General features: G+C 34.7%; 1 pseudogene; it reads right to left on the reverse strand.

The window, feature by feature from the left end:
- LOC105505242 overlaps positions 1-19,290 on the reverse strand; it is a 30,129-nt pseudogene extending 10,839 nt beyond the window's left edge.
- Between the last annotated feature and the right edge of the window lie 1,520 nt (positions 19,291-20,810).

Here is a 20,810-nt window from a genome sequence, read left to right on the forward strand (position 1 = left end):
TTTGAGAGAAGATTCTAAAATATTGCTGCACAGAAAATATTATACAAAACGTAGACAAAAGGAAACTTAAAAAAGATCGTACTGTGGGATGCTTGAAGTTTATACAAACATTCAAATGTACAGCTTTTATAGTTTGCAAATTTAGACAGAAACAGACTGCCAACATTCTAGGTCATCCTGACCCAAACTCTTCCTAGAATCGATTTATACAGATATTCCATTCTATTTCTTATCTATGCTCGAACTGAATGCCAAATCACCTGAAAAAAAAATGCTGTGACAACATAAAAGAAGACTCAGTAAATGAAATAGATTCACATGCTTGGAGAAAAGACTTAGTACTGTAAAGATGCCAATTCTTTCAAAGTTAATACATAAATTCAATACAAATCCATCCTAAATCTCTTTTTGATTTGTTTGTTTTTTGTGGTTGTGGTTGTTTTATAATTTGACATACTGATTCTAAATTTCATCTCGGAGATTAAATGTATGAAATAGCCAAAGAAATAATGAGAAAAAAAAAGAAGTATGGAGAGAGGTTTTCATCATAAATCTTTATTAATGGAAAGTGTGGTGCTGATGGAGGAATAGTCAAATAGATCAATGAAAAGCATGGAGAATATGTGTATATGATAATTTATTATGTAATAAAGGTGACATTTCAAATCAATGAGGAAATATTTGATTATTCATGAGATGACTACTTGTTTGGAAACAGAAAAAGTGTATTTCCTACATAATGTTAAACACAGAAACAAATTTCTGCAAGATTATATATGGAAATAAACTATACATTATGAAGCCAAATATAATAGAATATTTTTCTAATTTTAAGAAAACATATTTAAACATTTCATAAAATCTAAGTAAAATTAAATATACAAGTAAGACCAGATAATATTTTGTTAAAGTTTATATTGTGAGCTATTTCATGAACAAACTAAATAGACTAAGAATTTATTATGTGAACTGTTTTAAAGCAACTTTTAGCTGTTAATTAATACATCAGCACTAATTGCAATTATACAACAGTTTTGCAGAGATATTTGCTAGAATATATAAAGAGCCTTGAAAATTGTGACAACCTTTATATTAGATGCTGTGGTGGGCCAGACCATCAGGAAAGAACTTATTACTCCACTTTTTCTTGGGAATGTCGGCAGCAGATAGCCCTCTTTGGGAACAGCTATGCTGTATAAATCCTTCTTACCTGAAATCTTGCTCCCTTCCCTTAAGCACCTCACAACCAGTAACTAGTAAATGCATTGATAAAAAGATTTAGCCCTTCTACCCCAACTCAGGATAAATCTGAAGGAGAATTTCAGCTTACAGTTTCACATGAAGTTATCTGAGATCACTTTGATCATGCATCAGAGCCCAAATTCTCCCTCTACCCAATTCAGCGCTCTTCCCTGCCACCTTCCTTGATAGTAATCCATCCATCCCTGTAGGGAGACCCCCTGAAACTATTGCTATGGAATAAAAGATGAAATGCTTCTGATTATTGTAAATACAAAATTGCATGCAGGATTGTGTAAAGACAGTGCCAGGTTGGACTGCCAGAATGAGCCAACAGCGCGTGATGTGCTTCCCCTGCAGAGAGCCTATGAATGGACGTGCAGTCAGGGAGGTTTCACATCACCAGGATTCCCATCCCAGAAAAGCAGATGTTCATAGCTCTGGGAATGGAATGCAACCCTCGTGGAAAGCCCATAAATGGATGGGAGGGGGGCGCCTGTCCATATGGATAAGATAGAGCTATAAACGCCCTCACCTTGCTGCAGCTCTTCTAGGCCTCTTTAGGGTTAAGGCATACTCCCTTCTGAGAATTTCTGGTCTAACCAGTTGTCTAACTTCATGTCCTGTTTCTATGAATTGTTTGGAACCGGCTTTTGCTGCAACTGTTACTGCTGATTAATATCTTGCTAATCATGGGTTATGGAAAGACTGTGTTCCTGTTTTAAGGTTCTGTTAGAAATTAAACTTCACGTCCTGTTTCTATGAATTGTTTATAACCAGCTTTTGCCATAACTGTTACTGCTGTTCCTGTTTTAAGGCTCTGTAGAAATTACTGATGCATACACTATATTGTAAATTCTTATCTCTGTATACTGTACTTCTGCATACAGATGTTATGTTAAAGAATTACTTCATCCCCATGTGACCATCTCACCTCATAATCAAATGACCCTAAATCCCTCACTAACTTACCTCCGCCCTCACTAAGCTCAATAATAAATGCTGGCATATCCAGTGCATTGTTGGCACCGCAGGACCAGAATGCGGTGACCCCCCTCGACTCAGCTTTCACTATCTTGTGTGTATCTATTATTTCTTGACCTGCCAATCTGCCTGGGAGCAAAGAGAGAGCCCCGTTGCATTGCGGACTGCTGGCCAGTTCCCGCAATATATCTCAAAGCTAAATATCTAGGAAATTGACCTACAAGTAGAAAATACACCCAGATACAGGGAAAACTATGCAGGTTCATCGAGAGATTGTTTACAATAAGAAAAAGCTTGAAAACACTTAAATATTCATATATGAATATTTGAATATAATATACACACATATATAATATGTATATATACACATATGCATATGACATTGTAATATAATACAGCAATTAGATTTACTTGAAAATAATTTGTGATAGCATTGGAAATGTTACTGTTACAATGTTAAATGAAAAAAAAAAATAACTTTTAGACCAGTAAAACTACTCTGTATCTTGCTCTAATGGAATGTACATGTTATCTATATCCAAGTCCACAGAGTATACAACATCAAGAAGGAACCCTAATGTAATCTGTGGACTCTGAGTGATGAAGATGTGTCAATGTAGATTCATCAATTATTTAAAAAATGTATCACTCTGGTGGAGAATGTTGATAATAGGGGAGTATATATCTGAGGAGATATTTGGGATATCTTTGTATCTTCTGCTAAATTGTGCTATGTATCTAAAACTGCTCTAGAAAATAGTCTAAATAAACAAACTAGTTAATTAACTATATTTTTAAAGGTAAGTAACAAAAAAAGTATGTAATGTGATTCCTATTATGTAAACACATGCACAGGAATAAAGAGAATAAACATACACTAAGTCTCTTTCTCCCTGTGCTTCTAAATTTTCTGTTTCCCTAAATGTCACATATAAATTAGAAAAATAGTTTATATTTTTAATAAATCTGTTAAAATGGTGACCCAGAAAGATAATCATTATCTTCAATTTATACAGAATTTATAACAGTGCAAACCTGAGACTTATTAAAGCAAATCATGTCCCATTCACATAGTACTATCAGCAGCAGATTTGAGAGTCAAAGTTAAGTTTTTCAAGTTCAGTAGTCTTCCACTTAATCTTCATACACTGTAGAAGAATCATAATATATTCTAAAGAATCTATTATATGTGTATATATGTATGTGTGTATATATATTTGTATATATGTGTATATATATTTGTATACATATATACATATATACATGTATATATATTTGTATATATGTATATATATTTGTATATATGTATATATATTTGTATATATGTGTATATATATATACACACACACACATACACACACTCGGAATGGCTTAGTCAACATAAACATGGCCTAAGTTATATACAATATTGTTATTATGATTAAAAAGTTAAAAACATTACATTGAGTTAAAGATTTTTCTTAGATTCAAGAGCTTTTAGCAGAAGAACATGTATATCTTATATTTAATATAGAATACCTTTTGCAGAGGACTCCCATATATCAGGATCTGAAAGATACTCACTTTTAAAAAAGTAAATTCTAACACTGAGAAATTTAACTCTTTATATTTTTATTTTAAAATCATTTTGGGCTTAAAAAAGCGTTTCAAAGACAGTAAAGAGACTTCCCTTAGTCCCTTCTCCCAGTTCCCCACATATTACATAATCATCTTACATCAATCAAAGCTAAGAAACTAACGTTATTATTAATTAAACTATATGCTTATTCAGATTCCACCAGTTTTTCCACTGATATCTTTTTATCTGTCCAAAGATCTAATCTAGAGTCCTACATTGCATTTCTTTGTCTTATCTTCTTACTCTTTTCTAATATGTTACATTTCTTAAATCTTTGTTTTTTTTATGACCTTGACACTTTTTAAAAACTCTGGTCAATGGTTTTATAGAAAGTGCATCAATTTGTTTTTTTCTACTGTCTTCTCTAGTTAGATTGAAGTTATAGATTTGAGCAAAGAACACCACAATGGTGAGGTGCCCCTTAGTGCTTTAGATAAGGTGTGTGTGACTATAAGTCTTAATAGTGATAATATTAACTTTGATCACTTGGTTAAAATGTTGTTTTCCAGGTGTCTCTCTAGTAAAGTTACACTTTTATACTTTGTAAATAATATTTATTTAGGGACATATTTTGAGACTATGCACATATACTGTTTTAATTAAACACATCCTCTTTCTTCTTAATTTGCACAATAATCTCTATGCCTACAGTAATTATGATTACAGTGTTCTAATGATAATATTCTATTTCTTTCTTTCTTCAGAATTGATTAATTAAAACTCTTCTGTATGAAAGAATTTTCCCTTCTCTTTATTATTTATTTATATCAGTTTGGCATATGAATATTTTATTTTATGAGCAATTATTTTATCATCCTACAATTCAACATTATCATTTTTTTTTGCTGATCAAATTGTTCCAGCTTTGGAGATTGGGACCCCTTTCAGGTTATTTCTTACGTCTTTCAAAAGGCCCCATTCTTTTAAATTGAAACTTCCTTCTAGGAACACAAAATAACCCAGGTTTAATTTATATTTTTCTTGCATATCCCTAGAATCAACCACTTCTTTAAAGAGTCCCGGTTCCTTGTACAGGAGAATACTATTTAAAAATAAAGATATGTTGGGAGGCATCAAGTTTGTTCACTGCTACTAGGGTATCACTGTCTATAGCTGCTCAGAAGACAAAGCTAGAAAACTTCTATGTATATATATACTGACCCACGTTTACACCCACGTATATCTATCTCTGTGTGTGTGTATCTACATATGTGTATATATTTTATACAGATATCTCTGACTCCACTCCAGGAGCACAGTTGTTTTTTTTTTTTTGTTTTTTCTTTCTGTTCGTTCTTTGCTTAATTATGACTTCTACCTTAACAATTCTCTTATCTGTATTTGCCCGTTTATTCGGTTCAAGTATAGCTATAAAATAGTTTCAGACTTACTTGCTGACCCGTTTCCTTGTGAGAAGTAGCCTTTCTAATCAGAGTACAGAGTTTGTGTACAGTTATTTTGTTTTTAGCTTCACAATATCCAGTCAAAATACTGTTTTCTAAAGTTACTTCGGCAAGAGCTTTTCTTTTCCACTCCCCATATTTAGAGATGTCATTCATGTGTAACAAGCTTGAATTCATTTGTCACAGTCTACATTCCTTCTTGTTTCCTATATATTCTAGTGAAACTTTTATTTGCACAGAGTAAAATTATCTAATTTTTTGTACAGTTTTATGGACTTTGGCAAATGCATCGAGTTTTGTCTACTGTCATAATGTCATACACAAGAATTTCATCACCTCCAAAGTTGCTCTATGCTCCACCCACCCCCAAATCCTGGGAACCAGGAGCTCATCCCTTTAATTTTGCCTTTTCCAGAATATCATATAAATGGAAACATCATGAAACATGTACCCTTAGGGTTTTGTTTTTCTCACTTACCAAAACGCATTTAAGATGTATTCATGCTGTTGTATAAAACAATACAACATGCTCTTTTTGGTTGCTGATTCATATTCTATTGTATGAGCATACTACCATATATCAATTCACCCATTTAAGAACATCTAGGTTCTTTCAAGTTTTTTGTTGTTATAATAAAGCTGCTTATACAAAAATTGATATCCAAGTTTTTATGTGAAGGTAAGTTTTGAATTCACATGGTCAAAAAACAGTAAAATTGATGGGGTTGAATGGTAAGTGTACATTTAACTTTATAAAACATAACTGTGTGCAACTTTGTTATATAAGTAAACTTGTGTTGTGGGAGTTTGTTGTACAGATTATTTCATCACCCAGGCATTAAGCTTAGTACCTAATAGTTATTTTTCCTTAACCTCTCCCTCTTACCCTCTACCCCCCAGTAGGCCCCAGTGAGTGTGTGTTGTTACTTGAAATAAAAGTTAAATAAAACTGGAAAACATGAATCACAAGTACAATAATGTTCTCTGAATATTTTGGCCATGATGAAGCAAGAGAACCAAATCATTTAAGAGAATTTTTAAAAAACAATTCAAGCAGTTTTCTCAAAGTGGCCGTAAATTCCTAACACCAATGTAGGGAAGTTTCAGTTGCTCTGCATACTCACTTATTCTTAGTATTGTCAGGTTTTGTTATTGTTTGTTTTGTTTTGCCATTCTGATAGCTTTGTAATGGCATCACACTATAGTTTGAACTTACATTTTTCTAATGATGAATAATATTGTGTGTATTTTAATATACTCATATGTCATATGTATTAGTCTGTTCTCATGCTGATAATAAAGACATACTCGAGACTTGGTAATTTTTAAAGGAAAGATGTTTAACTGACTCTAAGTTCCACATGTCTGAGGAGGTCTCACAATCATGGCAGAAGGCAAAGGGGAAGCAAGACATGTCTTACATGGCAACAGGCAAGAAGAAGTGCCAAGTAAAAGGGCAAAAAGCCCCTTAGAAAACCATCAGATCTAGTGAGAACTCACTATCACAAGAAGAACATGAGAGTAACTGCCCCCATGATTAAACTCCCTCCCACCAGGTCCCTTCCGTGACATGTGGGGATTATGGGAACTACAATTCAAGATGAGATTTAGGTGGGGACGCAGCCAAACCATATCATTATATTTACAATTTCTTTAGTAAAATGTCTTTTCAAATTCTTGACCAATTTTTATCTGCTGTTTATTTTCCTATTGTGAAGCTTTGGGAGTTATTCTGAATAGAAGTCCTTTATCAGATATATAATTTTCAAAAATTTTCTATTGTGGCTTGTCTTTTCATTCTCTTAAAAGTATCATTAATAGAACAAATAATTTTAATTTGGTTATCTTTCATTTTTTTTTTTCTGTTATAGGTTGTTCTTTTGCTACACGATACAAAAACCCTTTACCAAAACCAAGACCACACAGATATTCTAGGAAGTTTTTGAGAAGTTTTATAGTGTATAAACTATTTTTTTAAAATCCATCCTAAGAACCATTTGAATTCTTTGAAAGAAACTATAATGCTACTTAAAGGTTTTCCTTCATTTTGCTTTGTTTTGCATGTAGATTTCCAACTGTTTCATTGCTGTATGTTAAAAGACTATCCTTTGTCTCTGACTCTTGCTCTCTTCTGGCAGGATTCATGAAACTGTGACAAATTAACTTGTTAGCCTGCAAACAGGGCTAAAACTGAAACACTCATTATTTTTTGACAACAAAAAGTTCTTATGGCTTGAGATGGACATGCATTTCCTTCTGCTAGGCCTCCAGTAAGTTGGATTTAGTTGATCTAATTAAGACTTGAACTGGGTTTTATGTTTATTGTTGCTATGGTTAGTTTTAGTACACCACAGGCGTTAAAATCTTTAAGGGATTATTTTGTTCAGTGTAGGTGTTGATTTGCCAGAATTTTCCCCCAGAGTAGTAATTACTCTACTCTGAGGTTTAGGTTTTCCCTTCATACTGTACCTCAGAAATGCTTTGTTTCATGCAAGTAATACTTTCTTTATTGAACAATTGTTAACCTGATGGTAAAGGTGGGGAATTCAATATTGTTCTGATAAAATTTAACTACAAGGTAGATAGGGTGTCCCTGGGTCTCTAGGATATTACTTTAACTACCCAATGAGTTCTCCTTGCCCACTGCCCAGAGAGCCGATTTTATCAAGACAGGGGAATTGCAATAGAGCAACAATTTAATTCACACAGACATCTGGAGTTTTACTGTTACTCAAATTAGTCTTCCTGAAAACCAGGGAATATGGGTTTTTAAGCATAATTTGGTGGGTAGGGGGTCAGAAAGTGGGGAGTGCTGACTGACAGGATCACAGATAAAATCATGGTGAGTAGAAGCTCTCCTCTTGCACTGAGTCAGTTCCTGGGTGGAGACCGCAAGACTAGATGAGCCAGTTTATTGATCTGGGTGTTTCTAGCTGATCCATGGTGTATAGGATCTGCAAAATATCTCAAGCGCTGATCTTAGGTTTTATATTAAGGATATCATCCCCAGGAGCAATTTGGGGAGGTTCAGTATCCTGCAGTCTCCAGCTGCGTGACTCCTAAACCATAATTTCTAATCTTGTGGCTAATTTCTTAGTCCTACAAAGGCAGTCTCGTTCCCAGGCAGAAAGGCAGTTTGTTTTGGGAAAGGGCTGCTATTGTCTCGGTTTAAAAGTTAAATTATAAACTAAGTTCCACCTCCCACCTCCCCACAAAGTTAGCTTGACCTATGCCCAGGAATGAACAAGGACAGCTTGGAGGATAGAAGCAAGATTTAGTCAGTTACATCAGATCTTTTTCACTGTCATAATTTTCTCAGTTATAATTTTTGCAAAGGGAGATTCATTACCTCTTTAATGATTCTCTCTCCAGCACAGTTGTGAGCCCAGTCCTTATTTCCCAGGAGTATATGGTTCATGGCCTGTCCCTTTCTCCCAGATGTAGTGGGTTTTCACCAGTGCCTGAGGACAATTCATTTCCTTTGTCTCAGAGATTATGACATTTCTTCATTAGGGGAGCTGAGGGAGAATGCCCCCAGAATTCCTTATTGCTTCTGCATTGGTTTCTGTTCTCCTCTCCTTTGGTTCTCTCTCCCCACACAGCAGAGTTTTTCTGGACTCTCTAGATCTGTTTTGGTGTGGTATGTGCACTCTAAGACCAGAAATTTGCCAATCATTTTACTTGAACTCTACAGGAATCCAGGAGCACACTGCCCAGGTAAGCCAGTGTTCTGGTTTTACGCCATACTCACAGGTGCCTGCCTCTCCTTAGATTTTGGGGCCTGCAGCCTCCATGCTCTGATGTGTTTAAAAAATATACAAACTTCTGGTAAATCAACATCTACACTAAAACAAACTTCTTGACTTTTGTTGTTTTCGTTGTAACGTTGCGAATGATAATGTTTCTGGCTCTCTATATACCTGAGCAGAAATTGAGAGTCAATTTAATTCTTTTCTAAAATTTAATTTCAAAAAGCACCTGACTGAAAATTTGTAACCCTTTTGATTTTGAGAGACTCTCAATAATAATTTAGAGTTCTAAATTATGATGATTTTTCTTAATAATTCATTAATTAAGTACAGCTCTGTTGATTTAATGAAACAAGTAAATTCATGAGTCCTTGGAGCATCACAGCCTTGAGAAATTCCCTTAATATTTCTGTGACTCTGTGACTTGAATTAGTAAAGCAATAATAACAAATTTTCCATCTAGTTCCAGCAATATAAAGAAGATTTAAGAACTAAAAGTGTTTTGCTATTTTCAAAATGTAAATTTTTAAACAAAAATATTTGTCCTTACAGATTATTAACTGTACTACCATGGAAGTTTTATCTAGTATAAATAATGTCATGACTAACTAAACTAGAACAGAAAAATTGAGGACAACAAATAGATTATTTACAACAAATGACATAAAATAACAGTCCTTAAAAAGTTAAATCCTGGTATTTTTACAAAATAAAATTATTTTCTGGCCTTTAAAGTACATTTACATTTGAAAAATACAAAAATAATTCTAAAATTAAGGGGGAACGTTTCTGAATATGGAATATAAACTGTAATCAAAATTAAGCTACAAAGATTTGGGGGAGATTACCTATCCCCTAAAATTGTGTGTGAAATTTCACTGGAGAAACTCCAAAATTGTCTTCATCACCCTGCGTATCTGCTTTATAGCTGCCATTCTTATTAGAAGAAATATCACATATTAAGGACAGTTATGAAATGAAGCAGGATGTTCAAAGTTATAAAGAAGCTGACTAAATAACAAACTTGAAAATTGTTTCACAGCAAATGATAAGAGGGCTTAAGGAGTCATTAAAAGAGAGACTTAAGAATAAGGAGGAGGATAATGATGATTACCATTTAATCCTGGATAATAATGCAAAGGTTAGAAGTCATATACAGTAACTTGCAGTATATTATTTTAACGTTTCATTACTGTGATGGAAAGGATCTGACATAACGATTGATTAGATGCAGGTGACCCCATCAACTCTTCTGTCTAGGTGGGTAAATCTCTTTGGGAAGTTATGGCTGCAGCATGCCTGACTCTGACCCACTGTGCTGAGAAAAACTATCCTGTACCAGATGTGTTTCATTCTATGTGACCCAGAAATGCTTTGATCTTACAAAACTTTAACTTTGAAGATTAGGCCTGATGTGAAACAAGGAGCCATTATAAGGAATAAATTCCAAAAGCCTAGATACAACTTTAACATACAGATTTAATAGAAAGAATTATATTTATAGAGAAATATGAAAATCGATTTATTGCCCACAATTGAAGCAATGAATTATTTTTTAATGAATTCAGACCAATGATCTTAATTTATTTTCTGACTGTGAATAATTTCTTTTTTAAAAGGTATATTTGAATAGCAAACATTTTTTCACTTCTGAAATAAAGTCTCAATCCTTTTATACAAGGTGTATAAAAATCTCGTTACAATGTTTTATCCAAGTTCAACTTTGCCTGATTTTCTTCAGCAAAGGTCTACTGCTAAAAATAAATCTGAATACTACTAAACATTCTACTTAGATTTTCTTTTTTATATTATGCTTTATTTTTGTAACACAATATATGAATAAATTAACAATCCAAGAGCATTAATACGCTTAAAATGAAATACAACAGTTTCTGCTCTATTTTCAGACATTTAAAATCAGCAACCAATTATAGTTTAAAATTTTTCTTTTGATGTTTACCAACATATACCACAAAGCATAACCTATCATTTGGCTATAACCCTTGTTTGGTACTTAAATGGGGCTGGCATTAATTATTTGTTATTTCTCAATTGTTTATGTTTATTAGAGAAACTGTAAAAAAGGGCCATACACTTGCTATGACAATTTCCCTAGTCCCGTAAATAGCATACTAATTGACTAATTTGAGGTTCTGTCTTTGAGTGTATCTGGTTTACCATGATTCAAACTTCTATTGTTACGAAAAGTTCCTCCAAATGCTTTTAAGATTCTTATTTACAGCATAAGTAGTCATTTGCAAAATATCATGATAATCTACAAAAGCTATAAATATAAATAAATAGTTGAAGATATTGTTAAACAATTTTTAATAATAAATGGAAAATGGAATAAACTTTTAGATATGTCCAAAAAGCTGAAAGAGAATTCACGTTTGACAAAGAAAACATACAATTTAAGTATTTCCCTATAGAACTGTTAATAAAGAATTATTAACAAAGAGTTGAGATGTTAGTATTTTTGACATTATTTTTCCCACTTGTAGCTTTCATTTTGGCATATTTAATGCTGTATTTTTTTCTTGCAGAAATAGCTACCTTAATCTTTGAACACTGGAATTATCCATCCATTGTGTTTTCTTTTAAATAAGAGCACATTAAGATTCTAGATGGTTAGTTTTTTTATTAAAAAGAGATATAAATCAATGAAAATACCCTATTTTTTATGCTAGATACAGAATGTGAAAAGTGTAGCCATTTCTTATCAGTTTCAATAGTGGCTTCTGTTTACATATTGTTATATTTTAACTGGATGATAGGCCTTGTACAAACAATATTGTAAAGTCTATTTTAGTAACATCAGAATTGGTTTATTCTGAGGTGTTTGCTCTAAATATAAAATCTTAGTGGATCTGTAATAATCCTGAATTTGTGTAAGTCTGCATATATCTAAGTTTCATCTTGTAAATTAAAGTGAAAACACTAGGGTAATTTATGTATATGTTGACTTAGCATCATACATACGTGTGTTTATATTGATGTGTGTGTGTGTATAATTTTACTCATAAATTAAATATGTAGAACTCTTACAACACACAAGACACTATCTTTGATAATCCTCTCAGAAACCCTATACATAGGATCATATCTATTAACTTCCATACCAGCACAATTCAGACAGAGAAAAGGAACACTATTAATACTTTTCCTGGGGCAATAGGCAAAATCCAGGATGAATAGTCACCACACCTAGAGAGTAAACATTTTTCAGACTAACTCATATGAGAATGATTTCTGCAATTACAAATGAGAACACCAAAGTTTAGAGAGACAAAGGAATTTATTCAAGTCACACAACTAATAAGCATATTAGGTAGAATTCAAATGTAGAATATATAATGAGAGAGACTCCTATTATATCAAATATAAAAAAAATAGTAGTTTCATAGTCCTAGCAACTCGGGAGGCTGAGGCAGAATGGCGTAAACCTGGGAGGCGGAGCTTGCAGTGAGCTGAGATCTGGCCACTGCACCCCAGCCTGGGCCACAGAGCAAGACTCCATCTCAAAAAAAAAAAAAAAAAATAGTAGTTTCAGAACAGAAATCATAGCATATTAGCATTGATTAAATGTACATGTGGGGTTTTTTGGGGGATTCTGAGAGATATATGTCCAGAAAGACATACAAGCAAACTGTTAATAGTGGTTACCCAATAAGAATGAATAGTTGGATATGAGGAAGTTTTCAATTTAGTATGTATACTTTTCTCTATTTTCAATTACCATGCAATCCATCGCCCCATGATCTCCTGACTCAGCCAAAGAGTATGTATTATTTTACTGAAAGAAAATATGTCAATATTGTTAAACTCTTTAAATAAAAGACACATAAAAGTTAACTTGCACAAACATCCTATACACATAAATGCCATCCTGCTTTGAAAGTAATAGTTAGGATTACACTGATTTCGGGTTTATCATAACTTGAGCCAATATTTTGAATTTTAAGTAAAAAGCTTTAAAAAGTTTTAATTGTCTAAAACATTGAAAGTTTGAAAATATATTCATATTTCTGTGAGAATAAAATAGGTTATATTAAATAATTTTAAAATGCAATTAAATAATATACTACTTTTCAAATCTAATTGATATTTTATCCTATTATTTTCCTGCTGTAAAAGATTTTGGTCTGGACAAATGAAATAATTAATAAATTGTTAAGCTTGTATGTTTGTATAGAAACTCAGAAAAAGGTTCACAATGATAAGAAGATCTTATATTACAGTAACTGAAATAAATCAAAGTCCTTTTTAAGTCAATCTTGGTTTTCCTAAATTCCATACCTCAGAGGCTCATCTAAATTATGAGTGACTTTGTTGTGAGTATATTGGAAAGTTTGTAGTCTTAGAAGAGAAGATTATTTGCTTAAAAAAATTTACATAAAATTTTATATGTCATGTATTAGCCTTTCCATAAAATACAAATCCCAAATAACCAAAGTAGCCACATCATTTTAGCATACTTTTCTATGCAAGGAGAAGAAAGAAACAATCCTTAAGTGGACAATTGCTTGAAAAGAATCACTGGCAACTCACTAGAGAGTTACAGCTACTTGTGGTACTCTATAGGATTAAGGTCAGTTACTCTTTCCCTTATACCCAGTAGCTATGCAGTAAGAAGTTTGATAACTGGAAGCTATCAATTTTGAAGTGAGGAATTGTTAGAAATTTTATATGCATTTGTGATTGATTGATAAAAGTTAGGATGTGAGAATTCTTTTTAACAAGTACGGGCCTTATCCTGTCCATTCTTCTCCAAATAAGACTAATGACTTGGGAGGCTGAACTTCTGTTTTATCTATCTGTAAAAGTGAGATAAAATAGTGTAAACATCAAAGGGTTGTTGTAAGTGTAGAAGACACAAAGGATGTAAATAGCATGTATTATATGTAAATAAAAGGAGATATGTGATATAATTAACTTTTTTACTAGTATTATTTAAAAATAAAAACAGAATAGTCTTAAGGAATGAATACACATTAATACGTTTTACTTATAAAAATATCTGAATTTCAGTTACTTTAAAAAGTGACAGCTATTAATGACCTTTCATATGTATGGCATAATGAAACAAATTCTATCATTATTTTGGAAAAACAGGATATCTGATTAAAAATAATATTTTGTTGAGAGATAGTTCCAAGATGGCCGAATAGGAAGAGCTCTGGTCTGCAGCTCCCACAGTGATCCACGCAGAAGAGGGGTGACTTCTACATTTCCAACTGAGGTACCTGGTTCATTTCAGTGGGAATGGTTGAACAGTGGGTGCAGCCCACGGAGGGTAAGCCAAAGCAGGGTGGGACATCACCTCACCCAGGAAGTGCAAGGGGTCCAGATTTCCCTTTCCTAGTCAAGGGAAACCTTGACAGAGGGTACCTGGAAAATCGGGACACTCCTGCCCTAATACTGTGCTTTTCCAACGGTCTTAGCAAACGGCAAACCAGGAGACTATATTCCCTGCCTGGCTTGGCAGGTCTCATGCCCACAGAGCCTGCTCACTACTAGCACAACAGTCCAAGATCGAACTGCCAGGTGGCAGCCAGAATGGGGGAGGGGCTTCCACCTGTGCTGAGGCTTGAGTAGGTAAACAAAGCAGCCAGGAAGCCTGAACTGGGTGGAGCCCACCACAGCTCAAAGAGGCCTGCCTGCCTCTGTAGACTCCACCTCTGGGGGAAGGGCATAGCTGAACAAAAGGCAGCAGAAACTTCTGCAGACTCCTAGTCTCTGATAAAACAGACTATAAACCAACAAAGATCAAAAGAGACAAAGAAGGCCATTACATAATGGTAAAGGGAAAAATTCAACAAGAAGAGCTAACTACCCTAAATATATACACACTCAATACGGGAGCCCCCAGATTCATAAAACAAGTCCTTAGAGACCTACAAGGAAACTTAGACTCCCATACAATAATAATGGGAGACTTTAACACCCTACTGTCAACATTAAAGGGATCAACAAGACAGAAGGTTAACAAGGATATCCAGGACTTGAACACAGCTCTGCACCAAGTGGATCTAATAGATACCTACACAACTCTCCACCCCAAATCAATAGAATATACATTCTTATCACCACCACATCACACTTTTTCCAAAATTGACCACATAGTTAGAAGTAAAGCACTCCTCAGCAAATGTAAAAGAACAGAAATCACAACAAACTGTCTCTCAGATCACAGTGCAATCAAATTAGAACTTGGGATTAAGAAACCCACTCAAAACTGCACAACTACATGGAAACTGAGCAACCTGCTCCTGAATGACTACTGGATACATAACGAAATGAAGGTAGAAATAAAGATGTTCTTTGAAACCAATGAGAACAAAGACACAACACACCATTATCTCTGGGACACATTTAAAGCAGTGTGTAGAGGAAAATTTATAGCACTAAATGCCCACAAGAGAAAGCAGGAAAGATCTAAAATTGACACCCTAATCTCACAATTAAAAGAACTAGAGAAGCAAGAGCAAAGAAATTAAAAAGCTAGCAGACAGCAAGAAATAGCTAAGATCAGTGCAGAACTGAAGGAGACAGAGATACAAAAAAAAAAAAAACCCTTAAAAAATCAATGAATCCAGGAGCTGGTTTTTTGAAAAGATCAACAAAAGAGATGTACCACAACCAAGACTAATAAAAGAGAGAAGAATCAAATAGATGCAATAAAAAATGATAAAGGGGATATCACCACCTATTCCACAGAAATATAAACTACAATCAGAGAATACTATAAACACCTCTATTCAAATAAACTAGAAAATCTAGAAGAAATGGATAAATTCCTGGGCACATACACCTTCCCAAGACTAAGCCAGGAGGAAGTTGAATCCCTGAATAGACCAATAAGAGGCTCTGCAATTGAGGCAATAATTAATAGCCTACCAACCAAAAAAAGTCCAGGACCAGATGGATTCACAGCCGAATTCTACCAGAGGTACAAAGAGGAGCTGGTACCATTCCTTCTGAAACTATTCCAATCAATAGAAAAAGAGGGAATCCTTCCTAACTCATTTTATGAGGCCAGCACTGTCCTGATACCAAAGCCTGGCAGAGACACAACAAAAAAAGACAATTTTAGACCAATACCCCTGATGAACATTGATGCGAAAATTCTCAATAAAATACTGGCAAACCGAATCCAGCAGCACATCAAAAAGCTTATCCACTATGATCAAGTTGCCTTCATCCCTGGAATGCAAGGCTGGTTCAACATATGCAAATCAATAAATATAATCCAGCATATAAACAGAACCAAAGACAAAAAATACATGATTATCTCAATAGATACAGAAAAGGCCTTTGACAAAATGCAACAGCCTTTCATGCTAAAAACTCTCAATAAATTTGGTATTGATGGAAAGTATCTCAAAATAATAAGAGCTATTTATGACAAACCCACAGCCAATATCATACTGAATGGGCAAAAACTGGAAGCATTCCCTTTGAAAACTGGCAGAAGAGAGGGATACCCTCTCTCCCCACTCCTATTCAACATAGTGTTGGAAGTTCTGACTAGGGCAATCAGGTAAGAGAAAGAAATAAATGATATTCAACTAGGAACAGAGGAAGTCAAATTGTCCCTGTTTACAGATGACATGACTGTATATTTAGAAAACCCCATCCTCTCAGCCCAAAATCTCCTAAAGCTGATAAGCAATTTCAGTGAAGTCTAAGGATACAAAATCAATGTGACAAAATCACAGGCATTCCTATATACCAATAACAGACAAAGAGAGAGCTAAATCATGAGTGAACTCCCATTCACAATTGTTTCAAAGAGAATGAAATACCTAGGAATTCAACTTACAAGGGTTGTGAAGGATCTCTTCAAGGAGAACTACAAACCACTGCTCAAGGAAATAAGAGAGGACACAAACAAATGGAAGAACATTCCATGCTCATGGATAGGAATAATCAATATCATGAAAATGGCCATACTGCCCAAGGTTATTTATAGATTCAATGTCATCCCCATCAGGCTACCAATGACTTTCTTCACAAAATTGGAAAAAATTACTTTAAAGTTTATATGGAACCAAAAAAAAGGCTGCATTGCCAAGACAATCCTAAGCAAAAAGAACAAAGCTGGAGGCATCATGCTACCTGACTTCAAATATTACCACAAAGCTACAGTAACCAAAACAGCATGGTACCAAAACAGAGATATAGACCAATGGAACAGAACAGAGGCCTCAGAAACGATACCACACATCTACAACCATCTGGTCTTTGACAAACCTGACAAAAACAAGAAATGAGGAAAGGATTCCCTGTTTAATAAATGGTGCTGGGAAAACTGGCTAGCCATAGGTAGAAAGCTGAACCTGTATCCCTTCCTTACACTTTATACAAAAATTAATTCAAAATGCATTCAAGACTTAAATGTTAGACCTAAAACCATAAAAACCCTAGAAGAAACCTAGACAATACCATTCAGGACATAGGCATCCACAAGCACTTCATGACTAAAACACCAAAAGCAATGGCCACAAAAACCAAAATTAACAAATGAGGTCTAATTAAACTAAAGAGCTTCTACGCAGCAAAAGAAACTATCATCAGAGTGAACAGGCAACCTACAGAATGGGAGAAAATTTTTACAGTCTACCCATCTGACAAAGGGCTAATATCCAGAATCAACAAATTTACAAGAAAAAGTCAAACAAACCCATCAAAAAGTGTGCAAACATATGAACAGACACGTCTTAAAAGAAGATATTTATGCAGCCAACAGACACATGAAAAAATGCTCATCATCATTGGTCATCAGAGAAATGTAAATCAAAACCACAATGAGATATCATCTCCCACCAGTTAGAATGCTGATCATTAAAAAGTCAGGAAACAACAGGTGCTGGAGAGGATGTGGAGAAATAGGAACACTTTTACACTGTTGATGGGACTGTAAACTAGTTCGACCATTGTGGAACACAGTGTGGTAATTCCTCAAGGATCTAAAAGTAGTAATATAATTTGACCCAGCGATCCCATCACTGGGTATATACCCGAAGGATTATAAATCGTGCTACTATAAAGACACATGCGGCCAGGGGCAGTGGCTCATGCCTGTAATCCCAGCACTTTGGGAGGCTGAGGCAGGCAGATCACGAGGTCAGGAAATTAATATTATCCTGGCTAATATGGTGAAACCCTGTCTCTACTAAAAAGTACAAAAAATTAGCCGGGCATGGTGGTGGGCACCTTTGTCCCAGCTACTTGGGAGGCAGAGGCAGGAGAACGGCATGAACCCAGGAGGTGGAGCTTGCAGTGAGCGGAGATAGTGCCCCTGCACTCCAGTCTGGGTGACAGAGCGAGACTCCATCTTAGAAAAAAAAAAAAGACACATGCACAGATATGTTTATTGTGGCACTATTCACAATAAGAAAGACTTGGAACCAACCCAGATATCCATCAATGGTAAACTGGATTAAGGAAATGTGGCACATATACACCATGAATACTATGCAGCCATAAAAAGGATGAGTTCTTGTCCTTTGTAGGGACATGGATGAAACTGGAAACCCTCATTCTGAGCAAACTATCACAAGAACAGAAAACCAAACACCTCCTGTTCTCACTTATAGGTGGGAATTGAACAATGAGAACACTTGGACACAGTGTAGGGAGCATCACACACCGGGACCTGTCGTGGGGTGGGGGACTGGGTCAGGGAGAGCATTAGGAGAAATACCTAATGTAAATGATGAGTTAACGGGTGCAGCACACCAACATGGCACATGTATACATATGTAACAAACCTGCACGTTGTGCACATATACCCTAAAACTTAAAGTATAATAATAAAATAAAATGAAATACTATTTTGTAAGTATTCGCCCTTAGTATTCTACTGTAAGCATGAAAATGCATGTTCTTTGAATAAGGTGATTTTTTCTGGCCCCCTTCACTATAGAATCTAGTACTTAATACTGTGTCAACTAGATATTGAACTTTAATTATTACTGATTATTGATGATGGTGGTGATCAAAGAATGACTAGAAAATGATGCTCAAGTGATAAAATTGGAGAGAAAGAAACAAAGAAGGAATTTTGGTAAGAAGTAAAAAAGGAAAGTAAGAGAATTGTTTTGTATGTGATTTACTGCACCTGATTACGTGAAAGTGGAAAGTGGTTCTACTATCTGTCATTTAATCTTTTTTAAAAGAGCCTGCACTGACTTGGAAATGGGTGAACTGATACATGGAAAAACTGAGGGGAGGATACTTGTGTCAAAGAACTCACTTTCCTTCCATCTGTAATTGCAGCATTATCTGCCATGCTTCCAGAAACAGGAGCAAGTGAGAGAAAGGGAAAGATAGATGGCTTCTTGGTCTCCCTGCTGTGCCTAGATGATTGTATATTTTAGAGGAAAAAAAAATTAATAATCTGATTTTTTTAAATCCTCACCCACAGTTGATCCTAAGCTAAATATTTTTGAAAGTTACACTTTTAGGTTAACTTTCATTTCTTTTGATTACACTACCCTCTGCCCCAGTTTTTAGTTGAGATTTCAAAGGTCATACTCCAAAAAAAGCACTTTATTGTGATATTCTGAGTAAAAATTAAAGTGAAAATTGTGACTAGTCGTGTAGGAACCCCTAAGGGAGTAAGGCTTTGTCTTCTTTTAAACACAATGTGTTTGAGGGAACTTCAAAGGTTGTAGAATAAAAATTAATTTTGAAATCACATGAAATTCTTATTTCTACCTTAAATTATCTGAAGAGTTTTCTACTTCTACTCAAAAGTCCTATAATTGTTGGAAAATTAAAGCTAGAATGCAATTTAAGGTGATTTGGAAACAAATACTTTCATATAACTGAGGGGAAAAAAGATGGTGCTGAAGTGGTTTTTGTGATTTGCTCATTAACCCTCACATAGTATATGGTAGCATGTTGTTATAGTGAGCAGGTGAGCAGGTAAAGAAATGATACAAGTTGAGTAATACATTTGCCAGTTGTCATTTCTGCTGCTGCCAATAATTACTTGAATTTTTTTTTTTTAAAGAAGCCTATTTAACATTTTGAGTTTGGGGATTACAATCATGTACTTAAAGTTAAAACTCATTTTTGTCAAATAACAGGGAAGAAGCATTATGATTAAATTATGCTTAACCCTGACTTTCATAAACTCATCAATACTGTTTGTTCAATTTGAGTTAAATTGTACATGTAAACTCATGTTTCTACACAAATGTAGAGTCAAAGCAGTTGTCACCTCCCCTAGTTTCATTAACACTCTCAGTTAAATGGAAATCAAATTGTTTAGAACTCTCATCTCCATCTCTCACTGTTCTGTCTCTTATTTTTGGTCATCTCTGGCAATTAAGATTTCCGTTGCTGTTAGCATGAACTTTTTCCTACAGATAAATTCAGCATTCTTCTTAGACGCTTAGTTTTGTGCTAAGAACAGTTGATCCCTTTGGGTTTTTCTGCTATCCCACTTCTAAAATTAAAACAAAAACAATGTCTCATTTTGGTGTTAATAATTTGGTATGTATATTTAAAAAGGCTTGGGGACTAGGCCAACTCCCACCTCCTCTTCACCTTGAGAAGTGCCTCTACTACAGAACCACAGATACTAGCCAGCGAGGTTTGTGACTTTTCTATGAGGACATCACTTTGTCCCTCAGTCCAGCTTACCTAACAGGGGCTGTCAGTCAACTGCTTGGAAACATCTATTGTGTCTGCTGTATTCTCATTGCTGATTTGATGGGATTTAAGGTGATAGCCCAATCCTTAACAGGAGCAGTCAGTACTGTAGCACTCAGTATATGGCAAACCTTCCCGTCATCAAAATAA

This window comes from Colobus angolensis, unplaced genomic scaffold (genome assembly GCF_000951035.1).
Source record: "Colobus angolensis palliatus isolate OR3802 unplaced genomic scaffold, Cang.pa_1.0 Scaffold123, whole genome shotgun sequence".
Taxonomy (NCBI): domain Eukaryota; kingdom Metazoa; phylum Chordata; class Mammalia; order Primates; family Cercopithecidae; genus Colobus; species Colobus angolensis.